Source organism: Cetorhinus maximus, unplaced genomic scaffold (assembly GCF_964194155.1).
Source record: "Cetorhinus maximus unplaced genomic scaffold, sCetMax3.hap1.1 HAP1_SCAFFOLD_794, whole genome shotgun sequence".
Lineage (NCBI taxonomy): Eukaryota > Metazoa > Chordata > Chondrichthyes > Lamniformes > Cetorhinidae > Cetorhinus > Cetorhinus maximus.
In genome coordinates, this window is record NW_027596736.1 from 2,072 (window position 1) to 8,285 (window position 6,214).

Genomic DNA, 6,214 nt, shown 5'->3' on the forward strand with positions numbered 1-6,214 from the left:
AGAGGCTCCAAAGGGAGAGGCGCAAAGGGAGAGAGGCTGGGAGAGGTATCAAAGGGAGATGGACAGGGAGAGGCCCCAAAGGGTGTGGGGCACGGAGAGGCCCAAAAGGAGAGGGACACAGAGAGATCCAATAGGAAAAGAGACAGGGAGAGATCCCAAAGGGAGAGGAGCAGGGAGAGATCCCAAAGGAAGTGGGGCAGGGAGAGGCCCCAAAGGGAGAGAGGCTGGGAGAGATTCCATAGGGAGACGGACATGGAAAGTTCCCATAGGGAGAGGGGCATTGAGAGATCACAAAGGGAGAGAGGCAGGGAGAGACTCCATAGGGAGTAGAGCAGGGAGAGATCCCTTAGGGAGAGGGACAGGGAGTGGTCCCAAAGGGAGAGGGGCAGGGAGAGGTCCCAAAGGGAGAGGGGCAGGGAGAGATCCCAAAGGGAGATGGGACAGGGTGAGCTATAAAATGGAGAGTCCCAGACAGGGAGAGGAAGAGGCCGCAGTTAAATTGAAAAAGGTCTGCCAACAGTGAAGAGGGCTCAAGAGAAGGCCTGAATTTCCAAGAAGGCAGTGGAAGTTTGCTGACTCCAAGCTTCGGGCCTTTGGGGCGAAGGTTCCCCTTTGGAGCAGTGGAGTTCTGTTCACTGCGGCTGAAGCTGTGCTGGGGAGATGCTTCTTGAGAGCAGATTCGGGAGATCAGTGAACAGAATCTCGGGAGGCCAAATTGAAAACTGGAAAGTTTCGCGATCATTTCATCCCTCCGAGTTGGAGTAAGATCTTCGAAGGTGAAGGCTGGAATCCCTCATGAGAGAGGCAGAGTTTCAGTGAGATTGATTGACTCCCAGTTTTTTTCTCATGTCTGTGTGGGTTGTTGTGAAATCCATGGATTCTGTCTTGGTCGCCATTTATTTTGTATTGTGCATTCGACCTCAATTTGGCTGTTATTTCACGTGTACCTCACATTAATCCTGAATGGACGACAAATATCCCTGTGGAATCCTGTGGCTTTATTCACTGAGCAAGTGTCATGAATCACACACTTTATTCACATTAAAAAAAAACGTTATTGGTCCCTAGCCTGATCTGACCAAAAACTTGTTGGGGGAGGGGTTGTCCGGTCAAGGATCATGACTGTCTCTGATTCGTTTTCCTGGGATCTGTCTTCTCCCCAGGTTCCCACTGACCCCGGGCTCGGGGAGTCTCAGGCCGGGCCAGGCTCTTTAACCGGCTCCATTCACTTTGGCAATCTCCACCTATCACTGGCCCTCTATCCAGCTCTACTTGTCCCACCGCCCCCACCCCCTTAAACCAGTTTATATTTCACCTCTCTTCTATTTTTCCTTAGTTCTGTTGAAGAGTCATGCGGACTCGAAACGTTAACTGTGTTCCTCTCCACAGATGCTGCCAGACCTGCTGAGTTTTTCCAGGTATTTTTATTTTTGTTTTTGCACAGGAAAAGTGATTGCATTTCCACAAAAACATTCGCTCCCTCTAAAATCCCAAAACTGAAATTCAGACTCACCATTAATGTGAAGAGGGGGTGTCGGACTGCAGTTTCCACTCCTGTTGTTTAATGCAGATTTCATAACTGTGCACAGTGAGCAGAAAGAAATTGCTGTTGTTTGTAAACATTTCTTACTGAACTCACTGACATTCTGCTTTAACAGGACGAGTTTGAATCTCCTGATGTATTGGAAAAGTAAAGTTGGGTGATTATAGTTTACATAATAAAAGATGAATATAATGTTGTTAACACTGCGGTCTAACCAACTGAACTCAGCGGCTGTATAGACGAAGGCGGTTGGGGTTAATGGACAGATTTTGTTTTACTTCTCATACTGGGGAACAGAGCAATTGCAAAAAGAATGGACACACCACATTGTTCCGATATAAAACTGTGCAAACTAAAAGCTAAGCGGGTGATTCGGAAGACGCCGGAGAAGAAGACTTTAATCAATCGAAATTGCTTTTGAAATTAACCTGTTCGCCAACATCCCCCGGACAATGATATAAAAGCCCGCTATTTAAGCATTAAAGCTTTTTGAGCCTGACGTGATTTGAACACGCAACCTTCTGATCTGGAGTCAGACGCGCTACCGTTGCGCCACAAGCCCATCCGTTACAAATGGCATTTTACTTCTCCTAGATTCGCTTCTTTACACTTTAACGATACTCCAGAGAATAGAATTTTGCTTAATCCCCATTTTCCCTCCGTTCTGTCAGGTCAGTGATTAATTTAAACTGTTTTCTAGGCTGTCTGCTGTTTAAGTATTTCCCAGACATTACTTATACTTTTTGCTTCTAACTTCTGCTTGATACAAAGTGCCCCGGAATATATGAAGGACAAATGCAGAACTCCGCCAACTCCGAGTGACCTCGAAACAACAACCTTGAATTTAATCGCTGAATCCACAAACCAATACCGACGCTCACACTGCTGCTGCATTGAGCTTGTGTCAGAAACCCTGAACTCGGGTGTCACTGAGTGACGGCAACGTTTACGGCCAACGCCGCGCACGCGCATGGATGCGCGTCCGCCATCTTTATTGGGGGCCATGGGCAGCAAGGCGCATGCGCACTCATCGCTGACCCTGTATTACGAAATTCACGCTTTTCACAACCACTCCATCCGCAGCTCGTAACAAACCTCACAGACAGGGCTAGAAAGAGCAAATGGGACCCACTCTGTTCCCCCATTCTCACCCCACCACCCAATTAAAATGACATGGTGGGGCTTTTTTTTTTAAATATATAAAAGGATGAAATGTCGAAAGTAATTTCTGGGGGGAGAGAGAAAGTGGGAGAGTCAGGGAAATGACCGCGGCCCCAGTGCCGGCCCGCCGCGAGGCACAGGAAGCGCGGGATTGTTTGAAATTTCCGGCCAACAGTTTCATTAGTTCAGAAAGATGTGAAAAATATTTTCTGTGTGAAATATTTCCAGACCATGTCCCATATGATTCTCGTCAGCATGAAAATTCACCGCGGAAATAGCGAAAGATACACACATTTGATCAGGTCATGATTTACATCACTCACACCTTAAACATGAAATCACGATGACTTGGAATTTCTCCGAAAATGTCAGCTGACCTCAGGGACTGGCAGAATTGCATTACCCACGTGATTGGCGAGGCGCAACCACAGGCCCAGCTGGCGAGTGGCGCAAACTGATATCACTGCTTCTGATCTTCACCAGAACAGAGTTAGATGTAACATTGTTTAGCAAACACATCGAGAGATGTAACAATCTTATTTATTCCAAAATTCATTCAATTCCGCTTTAATACTGGGTGACTTTAATTCTTATTCCACATATCCTTCTGGGAATTGCAACGCTCTTTATTAAAATATGCTTTTTATGTAATTTCATGTGTTAATTCCTAAGATCTCTTTAATGTTTGGAAGAACAATCAGAACCTTCAGCTGCCGAGTAAGAACGTGGTTTTCAGGGAGTTCCACCAGATTTCCGTTTAAAAGGATCACGACAGGACTCAAGCCGGCAATCTTCTGAGACCTTAATCAACACCGAAGTCAGATATAGTCATACTCATGGAATGATACCTGACAGATCATGTCGCGGAGGTGGCGGCACAGTGTCAACGTGCATCACCAAAAGTGGCTCGGAACGACCAGCACAGGGCGAGCTGGCCGAGTCCTAATGGGCATTCATGTTGACATTCACAATACAAGTATAGTATATCTACAGGCCCCCATTTATCCATTCAACACGTTACCCCTTAAAATAACTGTAATAAATGGGTTGTAGTTTGATTCCCCTGGTGGGTCCAGAACCAGAGGGCACAGTGTCAGAATAAAGGCCAGGCTATTTAAGACTGAGGTGATGCGGAATTTCTTCACTCAAGGGAGGTGAATCTTTGAAATTCTCTACCCAGGAGGTCTGAAAGCCCGGATCTGTCACCTGGAGTTAATGCCTGTGCTCTGACAGATAAATTATACAATTTCGAGTTTCCTAGTATTTTCTGGCCACATTTTCTGCTGAAAGGTGACACTTTATTTGCTGGGCAGTTTAAGGACCCTCTATGAAACTCACTCACTAAACATTCAAATGTGACAGTGTTTATTACATGGGGCTTCCATTTATTCAGACACAGATCTGTTATAACAGTAGCTTGGGTTGGGATGTGATTCAGACCCACAGCTTTCTGATCTGAAGTTCGATGTATTCCTGTGTGACATAAGAATTTGCTAACTTTTTCTGCGGAGTGTCATTCAATGGCAACAAGGGCGGAGATGTGACACCGATCCCTCGGCCACAGTTTTGTTTTTTGCCGTGTCTAGTAAGGGAGAACCAGTTGCAGACATGGGCGACAAAAAATGTGAATATCTTTACCTTGTTTTCGGAGAAGGCACTAAAACATTCACCAACATCAGCAGCGCAGGACTTTACCAAATTCTGGATAAAATTGACTGTCCATCAAAGCTCCTCCGTCCTTTCATTACAACATGCACTGTACTGTACAGTTTGACGGCACCACTTCCAACAGCTTCAGGGTGAAGAATGGAGTGAAATGAAGAATGGGTTGTTTCTTTGCCTCACTTTGTTTAGTATTTAATTTTCTCATGATCCTGCTCTTTGCCTTCCCTGCAGATTTCCTGCATAACAGGTCAGACAGCAAACGGTTAAATTGTCCCAGTTGAAAGTGAAGGCAAAAGATACAGAAGGTCTTGATCAGAGAACTCCTCTATCTGATGATACCACACTCATCGTCAACAGGGATTCTCAGCTACAAAGATTCATGGATTGTCCTTCCCATGCCTGTAACTTGTTTTCCCCAGAATACTTACGGTAGAATGTATAATATGAGGAATAAGTGTCCCGTGGCGCAGCACAGGAGCGTCACTGCTTCTCTGGGTTCGAGTCCCACTCTAGGACTTGATGGCCAAACAGGTTGATCATCAATCTGTAAATCATTCCAATACACCTATGGCATGCAGGAAGAGAAGGAGAGTCTCCTGGTTGGCAATGCTTGGTGCAGAGTTGTGCACCTCAATTTCTTGCCACAAGCGCCCTGTTTCAGGGGGAAAACAAGCTAGGCATAGAAACAGATGTAAGCACTTGTTTTGTCTTCCTCAGACGCCACTGGGCATGGGAAGAGAAACGAAGGAAGAACAAGTATAAAATGAGGATGTCAAGTCAGATAGTAATGCAGCTTCAGGCCAATGGCTTCTGATGAAACAATTCATACATTACATTCGGATGGCAGCTGTTCATCCGTCTGCGATTCACACCATCATCAGACAAATCTTTCATTTCTTTACTTGTCTCTTTACCACTCCCTTTAGCCTTGCACCAGCAACTCACTTGTAATTTAAACTTGCCTGCCCTCCACGCTACTTTAGAAATGATAAGACAACAGATTATAACGGATATTGTAATGAATGACGACCCACAATATATTAATAATATGACAATGAATGAACAGCTAGCAATAAGTGACCACAAAATGTTAGTGTTAGACATTCAATTCGAGTCTAAAGGTCACACACATGTCACAGTTTTCACCTTAAGTAAGGCCGATAAGGACAGAATGAGTGGTAAACTGAACATGTTAAATCCCAATCAGCATTTAAAACAAGACAGGGAACAATCGGAGGCTCTCAAAGAAGTATTTAATGTAATATGTAGCTAATACAAGCCCGAAACGAACGAATACAAAGGAAACTTCACTTTAACAGTTCATGGTGATATTTGGGGACGGGATTCCATGTTTTTAACCAGGGATTAAGAAGGCATGGTGTTGTCTGTCCAAATAATTATTAACTGCGAATTTGTGAAAATGTTGTCTCCGTTTTGCTGACGTTCTTGTATTTCTGAATGGTACTTGTCACAGGGAGGAGGCTGCGGTTCAAATAAACATGGTGAATTACTGTCAGATCGTGTAGATCTGGCATTCTCTGACAAATATGTATAAACTGCACTATACTGTTTCCATCTAAGGGAATAACTTTTATTTTACAGATAATCCTCAAGTGCAGGAGAACAAAAGAAGGGCAGCTGCCTATGTTAGGTCTTTTGGAGAAAATGGTTGAGAGAAAGTTGAAAGCCTGAGCTGGTGTGTGTTTGCAGCATTTACAGTTTGTGTCCTTGCGTAAATAAAAACAATTTGAGATTGCAGATTGAAGTGTTGACTGGGCGTAATAAACTGATACAAATATTCTGTCAATAAAAGTTGATTGACATCAAATGCTACCTTTTGGTATC

General features: G+C 44.4%; 1 non-coding gene across 1 annotated transcript; it reads right to left on the bottom strand.

Annotated features, from left to right (window-relative positions):
- Positions 1-2,033: 2,033 nt before the first annotated feature.
- trnaw-cca (transfer RNA tryptophan (anticodon CCA)) lies at positions 2,034-2,105 on the bottom strand. Its single transcript has one exon. It is a non-coding gene; the product is annotated as a tRNA-Trp (tRNA).
- Positions 2,106-6,214: the final 4,109 nt, after the last annotated feature.